Source organism: Rattus rattus, chromosome 16 (genome assembly GCF_011064425.1).
Source record: "Rattus rattus isolate New Zealand chromosome 16, Rrattus_CSIRO_v1, whole genome shotgun sequence".
NCBI classification, from domain to species: domain Eukaryota; kingdom Metazoa; phylum Chordata; class Mammalia; order Rodentia; family Muridae; genus Rattus; species Rattus rattus.
The window spans coordinates 2,890,429-2,911,650 of NC_046169.1; the positions used below are offsets into that span (position 1 = coordinate 2,890,429).

General features: G+C 38.5%; 1 pseudogene; it reads left to right on the plus strand.

The window, feature by feature from the left end:
* The window catches only part of LOC116885432, a 112,012-nt pseudogene extending 98,848 nt beyond the window's left edge, over nt 1-13,164 (plus strand).
* The last annotated feature ends 8,058 nt before the right edge of the window (nt 13,165-21,222 follow it).

Consider the following 21,222-nt stretch of genomic DNA (forward strand, 5'->3'; position numbering starts at 1 on the left):
TCACACTCTCATCCAGGTTTCAGTACACAAGAGGTGATTGGCAGAAGTGATTTGACTGTGATAGTAGCTAAAATTCCTCTCTCTTATATACTGGGAGGAGCTGGTGGGGGATTTGGAATGAGACAGATAAATATTATGTTGCCCTAGTGGATGTTTCTCCAGATATCTCTGGATATGGTCAAGGGTGACAGATCTTCAAATATCTCTGGTGGAAGAGGGAAGAAGGACAAACATGGTACCCTCATTCTTAGAACTCTCACACTTGCATCCAGGCTTAAAACATAGGCAGCTCTCAACTCCATCAGACTCAAAGAGGTATCTAAAAATAGTTTTCATCTGTTTAGAAGGAAACCACTTTTTACCTCATTCTGTGAGTCTTGATTCCACAGTGCTGAATTCCACAGGTTGAGGTGAAAAATGTTCCCCAGAGCAAAGATTCCATTCTCTACCAGGCCCCACACACAGGACAGAGGCCATATTGTATTTCAAAGTGTGGTTAGTCCAATTTTCAAAGTTCCCATAACAGCTCTATAACAGCCTCAATACTGTTTAAAAGTCCAAAGTTCAAAGTCTCTCCTGAAACTCAAGGCAATCTCTTAATTGCAACACCCAGTAAAATATAAGTAAAAATACTGATCACATACTTCCCACATAAAATGACACAAAACATGCTTTAGCATTTCAAAAGAGAAGAAAAGGACCAAAGTCAAGAAATACTGGATCAGTGCAAAACCAAAAACAGGCAGGGCAAACCAAATTCTGCATCCCCATTTCTGATGCCAAAGCATTTTTCAGTACTTCCAACTCCTGCCAGATTTGTTGTCTGTGTTGTTGTAAAATTAGAAAAAATAAAAGTTATTTTACTTGCTCTGGGTCTGGCACTGTGTTGCCCCAGGATATCTGATATATATCTTAATCTCAGTCAGCAAAGCATCACACCCACTCTGCTCCATCCCATATCACACAGCTGAAGGCCTCTCTCTGAGCTAGCAACAATCTCTCTACCCATCCAGTTCCCAGGGCAGGTTTCCATGTCAGAAGCACACATCCCAATTCTGTGGCAGCCCAGACTCTCCAACCATCACTCACTCTTTTACACTTAAATTGCTACATGAAAGAACACACAACACAATAACCTTTGATCTAATTGATAAGATATAATTGCCCACCTAAACATACAACATCCATCCCTTAAGAACATTCATAACGAACCTCGCTGATCCCAGCCCACAGCTCCCTGCTCCCAAACCCCAAGGGAGAGAGAGCTCATTGCCCAGACGTGTGTGCAATCCTGACTGCAGGGCAGGAGAGACCACCACTTCTCTCCACCTTTGCCCACATCCCTGGCCCAAGAAGAAACTGTACAGGGCCTCTGGCGTCAGGAAGATAGGGGAAGTCAAGCTGCAGGAGCCCTGCGGTCCAGACTGCATCTGGATCTCAACAGACCTGGTCAAACAGTTCCCTGCACCCAAACCCATAGTAAGAAGAGCTAGACCTTCAGAGGGGCAGATATACCTGGGAAGCCAAAGGAGACTACTCTCTGCCCACATTTCTGACTCTAGAAGAAAACACCTAGCACCATCAGAGCCCCCTTGCACACAGGGCCCAGAAGTAGGGGCAGGCTCTTCTGGTTGTTGCTCTCACAGGGAGCCGAAACCCAGCCCCAAGGAGTGACTTCAGGCCTGAGAACAGGGGTAAGACCAACTTTTCTGCTTCAAGTGACCTGCCTGGTGGACTCAGGATACACACCCACAGGAATAGCTGAAAGCCAGTGGACAGGAGCAACTACATGCCTGGAAGCAAAACACTTTGTTCCCATAACTGGCTGGAAGAAAACAGGAAAAAGGTCTACAGCACTCCTGACACACAGGCCTATAGGATGATCAAGCTACTGTCAGAAATAGCAGAACAAGGTAACACCAGAGACAACCTGATGACAAGAGGCAAGCACAGGAACCCAAACAACAGAAAACAAGACTACATGGCATCATCAGAGCCCAATTCTCCCACCAAAGCAAACACTGAACAGCCAAACACACCAGAAAAGCAAGATCTAGATTTAAAATCACATTTGATCATGATGATGGAGGATTTCAAGAAACATATAAAGAACTCCCTTAGAGAAATGCAGGAAAACACAAATAAACAAGTAGAAGCCCTTAGACAAGAAACACAAAAATACCTGAAAGAATTACAGGAAAACACAATCAAACAGGTGAAGGAATTGAAAATAGAAATAGAAACAATAAAGAAAGCACAAAGGGAGACAACTCTGGATTGAGAAAACCAAACGAAGAGAAAAGCAGTCATAGATACAAGCATCACAAACAGAATACAAGAGATAGATGAGAGAATCTCAGGAGCAGAAGATTCCATAGACATCATTGACACAACTGTCAAAGATAATGTAAAACAGAAAAATCAACTGGCACAAAACATACAGGAAATCCAGGACACAATGAGAAGATCAAACTAAGGATAATAGTTATAGAAGAGAGTGAAGACTCCCAACTCAAAGGACCAGTAAATATCTTCAACAAAATCATAGAAGAAAACTTCCCTAACCTAAAGAAAGAGATGCCCATAAATATACAAGAAGTCTACAGAACTCCAAATAGATTGGACCAGAAAAGAAACTCCTCCCGTCACATAATAGTCAAAACACCAAATGCACAAAACAAAGAAAGAATATTAAAAGCAGTAAGGGAAAAAGGTCAAGAACATATAATGGCAGACCAATCAGAATTACACCAGATTTCTCACCAGAGATTTGAAAGCCAGAAGATCCTGGACAGATGTCATAGAGACCCTAAGAGAACACAATTGCCAGTCCAGTTTACTGTATCCAGAGAAACTTTCAATTAACATAGATGGAGAAACCAAGATATTCCATGACACGACCAAATTTACACAATATTTTTCTGCAAATTCAACCCTACAAAGGATAATGTATGGTAAAGCCAAACACAAGGAGGCAAGCTACAGCCTAGAAAAAGCAAGAACCTAATCGTTTCATAACAAAACAAAGAGAAGACAAGCACAAAAACATAATCTAACCTCCAAATATGAAGATAACTGGAAGCAACAATCACTATTCCTTAATATCTCTCAAGATCAATGGACTCCATTCCCCAATAAAAAGACAAAGATTAACAAACTGCATACGTAATGAGGACCCAGCATTTTGCTGCCTACAGCAAACACACCTCAGAGACAAAGACAGACACTACATCACAGTAAAAGGTAGGAAAACAACTTTCCAAGCAAATGGTCTTGAAGAAGCAAGCTGAGTAGCCATTCTAATATTGAATAAAAATGATTTTTTCAACCAAAAGTCATCAAAAAGATAAGGAAGGACACTTCATATTCATCAAAGGAAAAATCCACCAAGATGAACTCTCAATCCTACATATCTATGCTCCAAATGAAAGGGCACCTACATTCATAAAAGAAACCTTAAAAAATCTCAAAGCATATATTGCACCTCACAGAATAATAGTAGGAGATTTCAAAACCACAATGTCATCAATGGGCAGATCATGGAAAGAGAAATTAAACAGAGATAGGGACAGACTAAGAGAAGTCATGAACCAAATGGATTTAACAGATATTTATAGAACATTCTATCCTAAAACGAAAGTATATACCTTCTTCTCACCACCTCATGGTACTTTCTCCAAAATTGACCATATAATTGGTTATAAAACAGGACACAACAGATACAGATAGATAGAAATAACCCCAATGTGTCCTATCAGACCACCATGGGCTAAAGCTGGTCTTCAATAACAATAAGGGAAAAATGCCCACACATACATGGAAGTTCAACAATGGTCTACTCAATGATAGCCTGGTCAAGGAAGAAATAAAGAAAGAAATTAAAGACTTCTTAGAATTTAATAAAAATGAAGGTAAAACATTCCTAAACTTATGAGACACAATGAAAGCTGTGCTAAGAGGAAAACTCATAGGTCTGAGTGCCTGCAGAAAGAAACTCGAGAGAGAACATATCAGCAGCTTGACAGCACACCTAAAAGCTCTAAAAACAAAGAAGCAAATACACCCAGGAGGAGTAGAAGGCAGGAAATAATCAAACTCAGAGCTGAAATCAACCAAGTAGAAACAAAAAGGACTATACAGAGAATCAATAGAACCAAAAGCTGGTTCTTTGAGAATATCAACAAGATAGATAAACCAGATTAAATACAGGACACAGAGAGTGCATTCATATTAACAAAATCAGAAATGAAAAGGGAGACATAACAACAGAATCAGAGGACATTTTAAAAAATCATCAGATCCTACTACAAAAGCCTCTATTCAAAAAACTTGAAAATCTGGAGGAAATGGACAATTTCCTAGACAAGATACAAGGTGCCAAAGTTAAATCAGAAACAAAAAAAGGCAATTAAACAACCCCATAACTCCTAAGGACACAGAAGCAGACATTAAATGTCTCCCAAACAAAAAGAGCCCAGGTCCAAATGGATTCAGTGCAGAATTCTGTCAGACCTTCATATAAGACCTCATACCACTACTGTCCAAAGTATTCCGCAAAATTGAAACAGACGGAGCACTACCAGATTCCGTCTATGAAGCCATAATCACTCTTATACCTAAACCACACAAAGACCCAACAAAGAAAGAGAACTTCAGACCAATTTCCCTTATGAATATCGATGCAGAAATACTCAAAAAATTCTTTCAATCCGAATCCAAGAACACATAAGAATTACCCATCCTGAACAAGTAGGCTTCATACCAAGTATGCAGGGATGGTTTAATATACTGAAAACCATCAACATAATCCATTATATAAACAAACTGAAAGAGAAAAACCACATGATCATTTCACTAGATACTGAGAAAGCATTTGAAAATTCAACAACCCTTCATGATAAAAGTCCTGGAAAGAACAGGAATTCAGGGCACATACCTAAACATAGTAAAAGCCATAAACAGCAAACCAGTAGCTAACATTAAACTAAATAGAGATAAACTTGAAGCAATCCCATTAAAATCAGGGACTAGACAAGACTGCCCACTCTCTCCCTACTTATTCAATATAATTCTTGAAGTCCTAGCCAGAGAAATCAGACAACAAAAGGAGATCAAAGGGATACAGATTGGAAAGAAGAAGTCAAAATATCACTATTTGCAGATGATATGATAGTATATTTAAGTGATCCCAAAAGTTCCACCAGAGAACTACTAAGCCTGATAACAAACTTCAGCAAAGTGGCAGGGTATAAAATTAACTCAAACAAATTGGCAGCCTTCCTCTACACAAAAGAGAAACAAGCTGAGAGAGAAATAAGGAAATGACACCCTTCACAATAGTCCCAAATAATATAAAATACCTCAATGTGACTTTAACCAAGCAAGTGAAAGATCTGTATGATAAGAAATTCAAGCCTCTGAAGAAAGAAATTGAAGAAGATTTCAGAAGATGGAAAGATCTCCCATGCTCATAGATTGGGGGATTAATATAGTAAAGTGGCCATTTTGCCAAAAGCCATCTACAGATTCAATGCAATCCCCATCAAAATTCCAACCCAATTCTTCATAGGAGAGGCAAAACAATTTGCAAATTCATCTGGAATAACAAAAAAACAGGATAGCTAAAACTATCCTCAACAATAAAAGGACTTCCAGGGGAATCACTATCCCTGAACTCAAGCAGTATTACAGAGCAATAGTGATAAAAACTGAATGGTATTGGTACAGAGACAGGCAGATAGACGAGTGGAACAGAATTGAAGACCCAGAAATGAACCCTCACACCTATGGTCACTCCATTTTTGACAAAGGAGCCAAAACCATCCAATAGAAAAAAGATAGCATTTTCAGCAACTGGTGCTGGTTCAACTGGAGGTCAGCATGTAGAAGAATGAAGATCAATCCATTTTTATCACCCTGTACAAAGCTTAAGTCCAAGTGGTTCAAGGACCTCCACTTCCAACCAGATACCCTCAAACCAATAGAAGAAAAAGTGTATGGGCACTGGAGAAAATTTCCTGAACAAAACACCTATGGCTTATGCTCTAAGATCAAGAATCGACAAATGGGATCTCACAAAACTACAAAGCTTCTATAATGCAAAGGACACTGTTGTTAGGACAAAACGGCAATCAACAGATTGGGAAAAGATCTTTACCAATCCTACAACTGATAGAGGGCTTATATCCAAAATATACAAAGAATTAATGAAGTTAGACTGTAGGGAGACAAATAACCCTATTAAAAATGTGGTTCAGAGCTAAACAAAGAATTCACAGCTGAGGAATGCCGAATGGCTGAGAAACACCTAAAGAATTGTTCAACATCTTTAGTCACAAGGGAAATGGAAATCAAAACAACCCTGAGATTCCACCTCACACCAGTCATAATGGCTAAGATCAAAAACTCCTGGCAACAGCAGATGCTGGTGAGGACGTGGAGAAAGAGGAACACTCCTCCATTGTTAGTGGGATTGCAGACTGGTACAACAATTCTGGAAATCAATCTTGAGGTTCCTCAGAAAATTGGACATTGAAATACCTGAGGTCCCACCTATACCTCTCTTGGGCATATACCCAAAAGATGTCCCAACATATAACAAAGACACATGGTCCACTATGTTGGTAGCAGCCTTATTTATAATACCCAGAAGCTGGAAAGAACCCACATGCCCTCCAACAGAGGAATGGATACAGAAAATAAATATGGTACATCTACACAATGGAATACTACACCTCTATCAAAAACAATGACTTTATGAAATTCATTGGCAAATGAATGGAACTGGAAAATATCATCCTCACCGAGGTAACCCAATCACAGAAAGCACACATGGTATGCACTCATTGATAAGTGGATATTATCCCAAATGCTCAAATTACCCTAGATGCACAGAACACATGAAACTCAAGAAGGATGACCAAATTAGGATGCTTAACTCCTTCTTTAAAATGGGAACAAGAATACCCAGAGGGGATAGGGAGGCAACATTTAGAACAGAGCCTGAAGGTGCCCATTCAGAGCCTGCCCCACACATGGCACATAGAGCCACCAAACTAGATAAGATGGATGAAGCAAAAAAGTGCAGGCTGACAAGATCCAGATGTAAATCTCTCCTGGGAGACAAAGCCAGAATACAGCAGGAACATAGGCGAATGCGAGCAGCAAAACACTGAACTGAGAATGGGACCCCCATTGAAGGAATGAGAGAAAGGACTGAAAGAACTTGAAGGGGCTAGACACCCCATATGAACAATAATGCCAACCAACCAGAGCCTCCAGGGACTAAACCACTACCCATAGGCTATACATGGACTGACCCTGGGCTCCAACTGCATAGGTAGCAATGAATAGCCTAGTAAGGGCATCAGTGGAAGGGGAAGCCCTTGGTCCTGCCAAGGCTGGATCCCCAATGATAGGGATTCTTGGGGGGAGTTAGGTAATGGTGGGAGGATTGGGAGGGGAACATCCATATAGAAGGGGAGGGGAAAGGTTAGGGGAATGTTGGCCTGGAAACCGGGAATGGAAATGACTTTTGAAATGTAAATAAGAAATAGCCAATTTAATAAAGATGGAAAAAAGTGAAAAAAATAAAATTGAGTGCATCAGAAAAAAATTCATTAAACCCTGTACAGGTGCAGCGTGGAATCATAACATCAGCTTCCATGTTGTCTCCCCAGCTTCCCTGCCCTTTCCTCCTATCTCTTCCTCTTCCCTTAAACTGTTTCTCCTGCCCATCCTTCCTTCTCATCCAATGACAGGCCTCATTCTATCCTGCACCAGCCCTCACCTGTATTTTACAAATTAAATGGGGAGAAGTTTCTGGTGAAGTCACCTGAGTCCTGAGTACATGACTAGGCAGCTGTCCTTGGGGCAGTGGAATTAGCATCAAAATACAGATAATTCCAGAGCAAACCACAATATGTCTGCAATAATTTCTCCCTCTTGAACTCATCCCACACATGGTCAGAAGATATCCCACAACTGTGGCATTTCCAATATCTTAGGATCTCCAACATAATCTGAACTTCACCTTCACAGCTTCACTCAATGGTCTCTTTGGGTCTCAATTCAGGGATACCCCTAAAATAATCCTGATAATTTACTTAGCTATGGAGGAAGACTCCAGAGCTCCTTTCATGGATTCTTCACTCTAAATACAGAACCATTTGGATGAAACTGCTACCATTCCAATATTTGCTGGGACTGGAACATGGCCCCCTCATACAACTACATCTTTAATTGGCTTTCTGTTGTCAATGGTTTCTTTCACTGCTTAACCTTTTCTTTCATTTCTTTCCACAATTTGGAAGCTTAGCTGGGTGAGATCTTTCCCTGAGGTTACCACTCCCTTTATTTATTTAGCATCTGGCTTTTCTTTAAATGTATTATCTCCTGGAACACTGGTCTTATCTCCATTACATTTTCAGGTGTTCATAATCTCCTCAAACCATACATTTTGGTTTGCTCAAATTGCTCCTTTTCGTTATAGATCTGCATAAGGTGACCACAACAACCATGCAGCACTCAATCCTAAACTGTCTTGAAATCTCCTCTACCAGTGCTATTAATCTAAATTTCTTCAATTTAGCCTTAGACAGATCATTTTTCTTTCTTTCTTTCCTTCTTTCTTTCTTTCTTCCTTTCTTTCCTTCTTTCTTCCTTCCTTCCTTTCTTTCTTTCTTTCTTTCTTTCTTTCTTTCTTTCTTTCTTTCTTTCTTTCTTTCTTTCTTTCTTTTTTGGACAAAGCCAGAAAGCTGCCACATTCTTCTCCAAAATATCATGAGAACAATCTCTAGGCTAGTTAGTAATATTCTTCTCCTGCCTCTTGTCAAGCCTCTACATTGCTCTCTGCACCACTGTCTTCCATGCTCTAACGAAGATAGCACATTAAGCCCCACTTAAATCATCCAACCACTATTCTGGTCCAAAATCCAAAAGTCTTCCACATTCCTAACAACAAACATGGTCAGCCCAGTCACAGCAACACCTCAGTCCTGTTATTAACTGCTTGGTCATCGATCTACCGCTGTAACAATCCACACTGACTTTGACAACTCCTATAAAAGAAAGCACTTGTTAGAGCTTAACTTCAGAGGTTTAGTACATTATCATCACAGTAGGCTGCCAGGTGGCACAGGCAGTCATAGTGTTGAAGAAATAGCTCAGAGTTCTACATCTGGATCTGCAGACAAGAAGAGAGCCATTGGGCCTGACATTGGCTTTTGAAAGCCTCAAAGTCTATACCCCTCACCCCCCAACTCCCCATGACACACTTCCTCTGACAAGACCATGCCTTCTAATCCTTCTCAAGTCTGTCATTCACTGATGACCAAGTATCCAAATATATGAGCCAAGGGTGCTATTCTTATTCAAACCACCACAACACACATGGCACACACGTGGAAATGAGAAGACAACTGTGGGAGATCAGTTCTCTCCCATTTTTGCAAGTCCAGGAATGAAACTCAAGTTGTCAGGCCTGCAGAGCATTGCTTTCCCCAACTAAACAATGTTTCCAGTGCCTCCAACTGGATAATTTTAGGTAAAACTATGATTCCCTCACCACTGCCAAGATTCAGCCTCTACCTGAGTATGCTGATGTACACAGAATTAGATTTCAGGGCAGCTTCTATGAAGGTTCAGAGTGTTCTCTGGGCCCTTGCATTCTTAGTATCTGGGATAGACTTTACAGATGGGAAATCCCAAGTTTGCTACTTTCTCAAACACAGTGGTGGTGCTGATGGTAGTAGTAGAGTGGGGTGAGGAGTAGGATGTGGAGACATACAAGTGTGTATCACTCTCCACCTTCCTTTTTGAGACAAGATCTTTCACTGAAACTGCAGGCTTGTAGTCTGGCTACAATAGCTAGCTAGAAAGACCTTCCTTTCTTTGCCAAACTAGCTCTGAGATTATAGGTACTTAGAGTTGCACTTGCACTTTTAAATGAGTGCTGGGAATTGAACTCAAGTCCCTCATACTTACATGCATACATTTAACTAAGACATTTTTCCAGTCCCCTTGGTGGATTTTGTCTATGATCCACTCCCTTTTTGTCCCACTTTAATAAGTTAACTTGACACAGCTGGCACCCTGTCCCTTCTCAGCATCTATTTCATACAGAACATCAGAATCCCTTCTGATGGTTTGATTCTAGGACCTGCCATTCAAAAATATTTTTAATGTGATCTTTAGTAGTTTTATACATGGATCCTCCCTTATTCTCCTCTCAATTTCATGTCATCTTTAATTTTTTGTTTGATCGCTTTTCATTTTATAACCCACTAAATCCAATCAGTGCTGCTAAAACACACATCTACTAGAAAATGGTGGACTTACCAGGAACATCCCAGAAGGTAATTGACTTTCCTTTCCCCAAAACCATAAACTTCTCATAGCCTCAGCTAGAGTGGGACCTCATGAGCCCCTCCCTGATCCATATGAAAATGTTAGCCATCTTGATCTTATACAAGTCTTGTTCAGGCAAGCGCATCTGCTCTGAGTTAATGGGTACAGTTGGAACATCACGCCCAGAAGCCTTCCTGCAGCATTCCTCCTCACCGTTTTGCTCTTACACTCCTTCTACCTCCTCTTCAATGATGGCCCCTAAGCTTTGTGAGGAGGGATGAGATATACATATCCCATCCAAAAGTTTGGTTTACTGGGGTTGTTTCTGGAGAATTTCCCCTTCTCTTTGGCTTTTTACTCTAGAGTGGAGGGGAAGTGACATTCCCACTTCCTTACATTTTGTTTGATGGTCTATGTTGAGGTCAGCTGAATCTTTTGTAAATCTAACATTAACTGTCTTTTAACAATTCATAGGCCAAAGAAGAGAGAATTGAAATGGGGAGATGGCTCAGTAAATAAAGTACTTACCCATGAGCCTGGCAACTTTGGTAAATTTCTAACAATTGTGAACCTTGCTTCTCACCCAGGGCTGCTGGATATTGGCTATCAAGGACAAAGGGTGTGGGGGTGTTGGGGACAGGATCCAGAGGATGTGAGTACAGATTGACAGATTGACTTCAGGAATCAACTTCACTCAACTTTATTTGGGGTGAACAGAGTTATATAGATATTAGAGAATGGGTAAAGAATTCAAAGGTAGATATGTATTAATGGCTAGGGTAGGAATGATTCTAGGCAGGTTCTTGTAAGGAAAGTGGAAGTTGAAACTATAATCTGGCCATAGGCTAAGGACCTTCCTCAGAGGTTTTTGGAGTTATAGGCAGTAAGTTCTAATTGGAGAGCTTTTCCAGACATGATAGACTGCAACCTTAGTAGTAGGGTTTGCCAACAGACAATCACATAAAAAGCCAGGTGTGGTGGTGGACTGAGCCTGTAACCCCAGTACTGGGGAGGCAGAAATACAAATCCCTGGCACTCCCTGGCCAGCCAAACTAGACTAATCAGCAATCCCCGAGAGACCACACATTACAAAGCAAATTAGATGGCTCATGAGGAATGTACCTTAAGTTGACCTCTGGGTAACACATGTAGAAATACAGGCTGCATACATATTCATGCACACATATGCATCAACAAAACTACAAATATTCACTTATTTACACAGAATATAAAGACTCCAAGATTGAAAATACCACTGCTCAAATGTGGCAAAATTCACCAAATTTGTTACTTTTCTAAATTGAGAGAAAGAGAGTCCATGTGAGTGGGAGTGCATGTACCATGGTGCACATATGGAATTGGGGAGCCAGTCATCACCTGACTCTTTTGCTTGAGACTATGTCTCTCCACAGATGCATTAGCTAGGCTAGATGTCCCATGAGCTCCCAAGACAAATTCTATCTCTGTGTCTCATCTCACTATTGGGGGGTCCTGCGATGACAGACATTTCTGCTTCTTTGTCCAGCCTTTACCTGGGTCCTGGGCATCCAAACTCACATCATCAGGCTTGGGCAGCAAGGGCATTTACCTGGTGACCCTTGGTCCCCAGCCCAGGAAGTGCCTTCTATTGAGACAATATTGTAACCAAACTGAGGCTGTGTAGTACACATTCCTAAGTTTCTGATGGTGTCAGAATCTTCAGACCAATGTATAATGGATTTAGGAGGAGAAATCATAATTTTCTATGTCACAATGCTGCAGTCACATTAGTCCCTGCACACATTCATCTGATATCTGAAGGAACAAAGGAAGGCTATCATGTTAACCTACTCAAATAAGAGGGGCTATGAGCAAAAGAATAATGATTATGAAATAACAAAAATGTACATTTTCACCAGATGTGGATCAGTGTATGCAGTGTCTAGACCATCAATACGCCAACACAGCACAAAACCACTGCCTCCAAAAGTCTATCACCTTCCTGGATTATGAAGACCCCATGGGGATAAGTCTGTCCTGCATAGCCTTGTGCTTCTCTGCACTGACAGCTCTAGTTCTTGGCATCTTTCTGAAGCAGAAGAACACTCCCATTGTGAAGGCAAATAACCGTACTCTCACCTACATACTGCTCATTGCCCTTAACTTCTGTTTTCTCTGCTCTTTTCTCTTCATTGGCCATCCCAACACAGCCACTTGCATCCTGCAACAGACCACATTTGCAGTGGTATTCACTGTGGCTGTTTCCACTGTCTGGCCAAAACGATTACTGTGGTTCTGGCCTTCAAGGTCACCACTCCAGGAAGAAGAATCAGGTGGTTGTTGGTAACACGGGCACCTAACTTCATAGTACCCATCTGTACCTTGATCCAAATTATCTTGTGTGGAGTCTGGCTGGGAAACTCCCCTCCGTTCATTGACACAGATACACACTCTGAAAATGAACATATTATCATCGTGTGCAACAAGGGCTCAGTCACTGCCTTCTACTGTGTGCTGGGTTACCTGGGGGCTCTAGCCCTGGGAAGCTTCACCTTGGCTTTCTTGGCCAGGAACCTACCTGACACCTTCAATGAAGCCAAGTTCCTGACATTCAGCATGCTGGTGTTCTGCAGTGTCTGGGTCACCTTCCTCCCTGTCTACCACAGTACTAAGGGGAAGAACATGGTAGTTGTGGAAGTCTTCTCCATCTTGGTCTCAAGTGCAGGAGTTCTAGGCTGTATCTTTGCCCCCAAGTGCTACATTATTTTGTTAAGACCACAAAGGAACTCTCTTCAGGGTCACAGGGACAAAATACATTATAATTATAAGACTTATTAAATTTTTATTAATTTTTCAAGTCAGTACATTATATTTCCATACATATATTTTGTTCCTACTCATTCCCCTCACAAACTGATACCCCCATCCCTCTGTCTCCTCTTGTTCCTTATCTTAAAACAATCTTTATTTCTATATTCATATATGTTTCATTGCCCCCTTCTTTCCCAGCTCCCAGACTTTCTTCCCTCTCAGTTACTTTCTACTTTCATGTTAGAGAGAGAGAGAGAGAGAGAGAGAGAGAGAGAGAGAGAGAGAGAGAGAGAGAATGAATGCCAGTTTCCTGTTTTTTCTTTCTTGGCTTATCCCACTTCTGGATAATCAGGTGTGAGGGATATTTGGAACAATAAACTTTTATTAAACCAGAAGAGAGGCACTACCTGAAAGAAAATCTTTTAACCAACTTAATACACATAAATCTACATAAATTCATTACGGTTGATATCAGCTACTTACTTATCCCATAATTATATATTTGCACACACACACGCACACACACACACACACACACACACACACATGTCTATATTTACATATGAATAAGGAGCAAAAGACCAAGAACAAGGGCTAAATTAATTAAAACCAGGACTGTAAAAAATTGTGCTCTCTGGTAAAACTAAGCCTGTCTTGCTGTTAAGAGAAAGACCTGTTAAGTCCCCTGGGCAGAAGTCTGCGTACACTTTCTGCTCTCTCTACAGCTTCTTCTGTGTCTCTCTCTGCATTCTGTGTATTGCTCTCTTAATTTTTAAGTTCCCTTTTAAATTCCAAGTTATTCTATTGGGCTACCCTTCTCCTTCCTCCTAATTTTGCAGTCTCCTCCAGCTCTGATGTGATGCCATGCAATGTGATCATTCTTATTTTCGTACCTGTTTCAAGGGAATGAATCACATGGTTAATTTTTTAACACATCTTGGAATGTGTTCTAACTTGTAAATGCGTGCTTACTATTTCAGAAGCAATTAACTAGTGATATATACATTATGGTAACCATATTAGTTAGTAGTGGAAATCTTTCCTAAAATATAATCCCTTCAGCCTTCCCTAGAAGGACTTATCCATCATAGAATTACAATCCACGCTTTACAAATGAGAAACCACCACAGGAAAATTACCTGCTTGTTTTTAGCTTTTCCTACATGGCTCGGAGCTGGTTCAGTTGACCATAAAATAATGACAACCTGTGTTCAGATCCCCAGTTCCCATAAACTATATGGGCATATCACATACATCTATAGTCCTAGTACTTCCTTGGAGAGGCAGAAACTGGTTGCTCATTTACTTTAGGTAAATCAAAAAGTTCTGGTTTTACTTAGAAACTTGTTTCATAAATGTAAGATATCGAATAGTAAAGGAAGACATTGGATTTCAACCTGTGGCCTCCACACGATATGCACACACAAACACAGATACCTAAATAGAAACAAAAACAAACCTTGTAGTCTCCATTTCAAAGCATTATTAGGATTGGAAAAAGTTAAAAACAAAGGACAGATAAGTCACATTTCTGTCTCTATTCTTACTCTATCCTAGCCATATGTTTTTCCAAATTTTAATGGCTTACAAGAAGTAGAATGTGGCACAGCTGATAAATTAAATTCAATGTGTAATTATTTAGTAAATGTTTCACTAATTCATATATACATCACTATATGTATGTATGTATATATATATATATATATAATTTGTATTTCATTTGTATCTTTTTAAATTGGAATGGGTACAGAAACCTCACATACTCTAAGAAAATCACATTAAATGAGCAGAAATTAACCCTGAGGATATGCAAATGGATTTTAACAACATTTTTTGAGATAGCCTTTAATAAAGTTTGCCCTCAAGCATTTTGTATCTACACGAGTTTATCTTGACCTCCTGATTCTTCTGTGTCTTGATACCAAGTGCTGGGATTACAGATGTTTTAAACAATGTCCAGTTTATGTGTTTCTGGTGATTACACCTGGGAGTTTGTTCATGATAGAAAAGTATACTAACAATTGAGATACATCCCCTTCCCTTAGGACAATATTTTCATCCATAGCAGAAGGTAAGGTTTTGACATCATCCTTATCAATTCTTCCCAAGAGGACTTCAGCTCAGGAGCCCTGTTGTCATTGAAACTGGATAAAATCATAGCACCTGGGATTGGAGATGATGAGCCCCAAACATATTTTCCATAATTTGTTTTCTGGCAAGTGTGACCTCAAATTTCGAGTTCCAAAAAAGAAAGTTTTTCAGACTCTCCAAAGGATATTCAAAAACTGAGTTGAAGAAGCCATGGGAATAAAAGTACCTGTCATAGTCAACAACAAAATTGGAATTTATAAAAATTAATAAAATTTATTGGATATGTATACACCTCCTATCTTTGCAAATTCAAACTGTACACAGACTTAAATTTTGCAGTTACTTCTATAATGCCTCCTCTGATTTTTATGTTCCGGCTTCTCCAATATTCCTGTGATATCTCATCCTTTGACCACTCTTACTGTGCTGCAAAGACAAAAACTAGTGTATACAAGGATGGAGATATGGTAGTTGCTGTATTTTTACCTCTTTTTACTATTACCATTGTTCTACATCTGATAATCAAAGCAATAATAATTTCTATATTCCCTAAGTTAATAATTTTCTGTTTATTTTCTGTCATATGTTAAAGATATGCAATGTCTAGAAATATTATGTGTGCATTCAACCCTCCTATCTACATCCAACATACTGCCGTTGCATCCCGAGAACTTTCTCTAATTTATTTTTATTATTTCTGTTTACTAGTTTTCCCCAAAATAGAACAAAACTATTCTAGTTTCTTTCTGTTCTGGGACTCAATTCTCCTCTTATTACTCCATTATTTCTGCCCTCTTCTAGCCTGTTATCAAGAATTAGTGTTCTCATGAATTATATCCAATAATATAACCTAATGTCACAAAGCAAGCCACTGGCATTCATTCTGTACAGTGAGCACATGGAAAATTCAATGCCAGGATAGTAAAGAATTGTCATTTTTCTATGTTATGGGTATTAAACCTCAGAAAGTGTTGACAAAGCTCTTGTAACTCTCTGGTCTCGTTTACACCTTGTTGACTGGTATGCAGAAGATGTTTAGTTTTATGAAGTCCCAATTCCTAATTGTTAGCTTTAATTCTTGGGCATACAGAATCTTTTTCTACAACTGTGTTATGGAGGGCACCGTCTGTTTTTTCTAATAGTCTCAGAGTTTCAGGCTTCACACTTATGCTTTTTATCCATTTGGAATTAGGTTTTGTGCAAGTTGAAAGATATAAGGTTAATTTTAATGTTTTTTATGCATTTCTTGAAGATGCTTCTTTTCTTCAGCATGTGGATTTATTTCTTTTTTTCTTTTTATTGGCATCTCAGTCAAATATTAAGTTGTTGTAGTTACATGTATTCATGTTTGGGATATGATTTTTGTTCCATTGGTCTACATGTCTGTTTTGTGACAATACCAATGTTGTTTTATTATTATGGCTTTCTATATATCAGAAATATATAGATAATTGGAACTGGAATCTTAAAATATGGAATTGTAATCCTTCAAGCTTCATTTCCTCACTTCAGGGTTCTTTGTGGTTTCATTTGAAATTGCACTTGTTATTTCCTGTGAAAAAGTAGATGTCATTTTCACTGGGATTGCATTGAGACTATAAACAGCTTTTGGTAGGATGCTCATTTTTACCACACTACTCCTACCAGTCTATGAACATAGAATATCATTTTGTTTCCTAGTGTCTTGCTCTCCCTCTTTCTTCAGAAGCGTAAAGATTTCATTGAATAAATTACTCATTTACTTGGTTATATTTATTCTCATATATTTTCCCTTAGGCTATTGTGAATGAATATGTGTCCATGTGCTCATGTTCTGTATGTTTGTTTTTGGTGGATCAAAAAAGCTATTGATTGTGCAAGATGATTTAGAATGCTGCCACATTGCTGAATTTGATGATCATTTCTATTCTGGAAGAATCTCTTAATCTCTAATATATAGCATTATGTCACCTACAAATAATGGTAGTTTGACTTTTATTTGCTTAATTGTGTCTTGTTAATTTCCTTGTATTGCCTCATTGCTCTAGGTAGTACTTCAAACACAATATTAATAAGAAATGGTATTGTTGGATATCCTTGACTAATTACATCTCCACTTATGTTGATGTTTTCTATATGTGTGTGTATGTTTTTGTCTGTATTGTTGTGTTGTGGTATATTGCATTTACCTCTACATTCTTCAAGATCTTTACCATGAAAGTATGATGGATTTTGTCGAAACCTTTTTTGTATCCATTGAAATAATCAGGTGATTTTTGTCTTAAGCCCATTTATGTTGTTTATTTCATCTATTGCCTTGAGAAATATGCTAAATCATCTATACACTCGAAAGATAAAACAAACTTGTTCATAGTTGATGATCTTCTTTCTGTTTTTCTACATTAAATTTACTGTTGTTTTCTCAATTTCTTTTAGTCTATGTTCATCAGGAATTTTGGCCTAGAGTATGTCTATCTGGTTTTAGTAGTGAAGTGACACTGGTTTGGTAGAAGTTTGTAAGTCTTCATTCTGCTTCTTTTCTCTTTTTTAATGGTTTGAGAAGGAATGTTTTAAGAAGAATCTGAAGAATTAAAAATCCAGGAGAATTATGGTGTGATAATTCTGGCCCTGGACATTTTTAATTGAAGACTTTTGATTACTATTTTAATCTCCTCATTGGTTGTGGTTCTGTTTAGATTGTTAAGTTCTTGGCTTACATTTTGTGAATGTGCTGCACACATTCACCCACAAGGAAAACCCATAAAAATGAAATTGGGAAGATATATAGAGAGAGAGATATACAGATATATAGATATATATCAATGGAAGAAATGTCCAGAAAAAGCATTGCAAAATAAGCATGACATATCATATCTTCAAAATATCTTTAGATTCATTGTGTTGACCATCTATTGCTGAGCATGAGACTGTGCTTAAGTGTGTTTTGTATACCCAATGGTTCTCCATTAGAAATAAACTGTTTTTTTTCACCTGTTTATCAACTGGAGATAGCTTCTGGATTAAAGAGTAGGTTTTATGTCTACATCTCATATCAAAGCTGGAACCTCAGCAGACTTATACATGTGAATGCCCTATTCATGTTCCAACCATCTCATTATGAAACCAAAGCCTCCAAAGATGCTGTTGAGTTTTGTTTTCTGTTAGCCAACAAGGGTGAGACATGGAGTATACACAAGGAGGAGTTTATTCTTCCAATGAGACTCCCTTAGGAAAAAAATTTTTTTCATTTGTCAGTAGGAGACAGGCTCAGGGTTAGGGATGGTAACATGTGTCTACTGCTTCATTATGCTCGCAAATCCCATCAGGTGTAGGACCTCTGCATGCTGGCTGCATGTTTCTATACATTCATTTGTGTACAATCCTGGTCGATTCTAGAAGTTCTTAAACGCTTAGTGTGCTCTATAAATTCTGGCTCTTACACTCTTTATGTGTCATCTTTTACAAAATTTTCTATGCTCTGAAGGGAAGGATTTCATGGAAATACACCTTATAGGACTGATGTCCAAAGGTCTCTCAGTCTATACACACACTCTGGCAATGGGTCTTTGTATTTATTCCCATTTGCTACAGGAGGAAGCTTCTCTCTTGATGGCTGAGTAAGGAATAAATGTTCCTAAAACAAATGTTAGGAGTCATTTCATTGCTCCATTCTATTAGTATTTAGTTTTCTTCAAGATTCCTGGACTATCTGACTTCAGGTTCTTAGATGCCCAAGCAGTGTTTAATGCAATCCCATAGTGTGGGTCTTCACTCAAATCAGATATTACTTGGTTAGACCCACAAGCTTTGTAACATTATTGTAGCAGCATAACTTAGAAGTAGGTCACAATTGTATATGCAAAGTTTGTAACTCAGTTGATATTTAGTTCCTCCTCTAATAATATGCAGAATACCTTCTAGTCCCATTAGAAAGTGTCCATAGAGGTGAAAGCTCTAGGTAGTCCCAGATTGACTTCTACATCTTCAGTGAGTTCTGTGGGTGTTGTTTTTATCAATAGAGCCTTACTATCTGTTTGTGGAAATAAACCAATAGCCTTGGCAATAGCTTAGATTATTTAGGGTTTGTGATGGTAACACTTTGGCCAATAATTCAATTAAATACAACTCATCTTCATACTGAAAGTTGCCTTTGGTGACAATAGTGGCTTTTCTGTATCGTGTTCTTGAGGAATTTCAATTTGGAACACCTTTACATAAGTATATGTTATAGGACACTTCTACTGTATTAGGTTGTCTTATGACCTTTCAAATGTTCCTTAAGGATGCTAGCCATCCCTCCTTATATTTCTTTCTTTGTCCCCTCATTCCTCTCCTGTCACTGTTTGACCCTTCAATTCTTGTCTGCCTTCATCCTTACATAACAATTTATTCTATGTCCTCTTCCTAAGGAGATCCATCCCTCCTTCATTCTAATCACTTCCTCTCTTCCTAATTCCTGTGATTACGTTGACTGTAGCTTGCTGATGCATGAGTTAAGAGACAACATCCACATGTAAGAAAACACATACCAAATTTGAAGATCTGGGACTGAGTTACCTCACCTGGGATGATGTTTTTCTAGTTCAATCCATTTACATGAAAACCCCATGATTTCATTTTCATTGGATAAGTAATACTTTATTGTATAAATGTACCAGATATTTTTTAGCCATCTCTACATGCTAGGTTTTTCCAAGTTCTGTCTGTTTTGACGAGAGCAACAATGAATGTCTTCAAGCAACTGTCTCTATTGTAGGATAAAGCACATTTTGAGTATATGTCCAAAGGTGGTATTGCTAGATCTTGAAGTACATCCCCAGCTTTCTGATAATCTTGCCACACTGAAGACCAGCAATGAATGAGCTTCCTCCTTATTCCACATTCTTTATCAGCATGTCTTGTCATTGTTTTGTTGTTACAGGTTAGTCTTAATGATATAAGATGAAATCTCAAAGTAGTTTTGATTTACATTTCCCTAATGACTAAGGATGACCAACTTTTACTTGTTTCTCTTCCATTTGAGTTTCCTTTTCTTCATAATTTTTTGTTGGGTATGTACTCTGTTACTTAATTGAGTTATTTGTTTCTTGAAGCCCAGTTTGTTGTTTTTATGGGGTTTTTTGTTTTGTTTAATTTTAGTACTATATATATTTTGTAGAGTAACCTATCAGATATGTGCTTGGTAAAAAAAAAAAACTTTTCCCATTCTGTAGGCTGCCACTTTGTCCAATTAGAGTGTCCACTGACATGTAGATGCTTCTCAGGTTAGTGAGGTCTCATTTATTAATTATTCATCTTTAGTGACTGTGCTATCAGTGTTCTGGTTAAAAAATATTTTTCTCATACTTATGAGTCCCTGACTATTCCCTATTCTTCTTTCAGGTTCAATGTATATGCTTTCATGTTGAGGTTTTGAATCTACTTTGACTTACATTTTGTGGAGAAGATATATGGATTTAATTCCATTTTTCTGCATACAGTCATGTAATCTGAACAACACTATGTGTTGAAGGTGCTACATTTTATCCAGTGTGTATTTCTGGCTTCGTTTTCAAAAAGTCTCAATAGGTGTATGGATTTGTGTGGGGTTCTTCAAGTCTAGAATATTGATCTCTGTGAGTGTTTTCTGCCAATTGCATCCTGTTTTTATTACTACTTTTCTGTAGTACAGCTTGAAATCAGTGATGGTGATAACTCCAATAGATTTCTTATTGTTCAGAGTTGTTTTAGCAATAGTGTGTTTTTTGTTTCCACATGAAGCTGAAAATTATCCTTTGAATTTCTGTGAAGAACTATGTTATAATTTTAATAAATCTGAAGATTGCTTTTGATAGAATGACATCTTTTATTACATTAGTTATTCCAATCCATGAGCATGGGAGATCAGTTGATCTCCTAATATCTTCTTCAACTTATTTCTTCAAATTTTAAAATTTCTTCAATGTCTTAATATCATAAAAGAATTTGATTTGCTTTGTTAGATTTACCTCAAGATATTTTCATTTTGCATACATT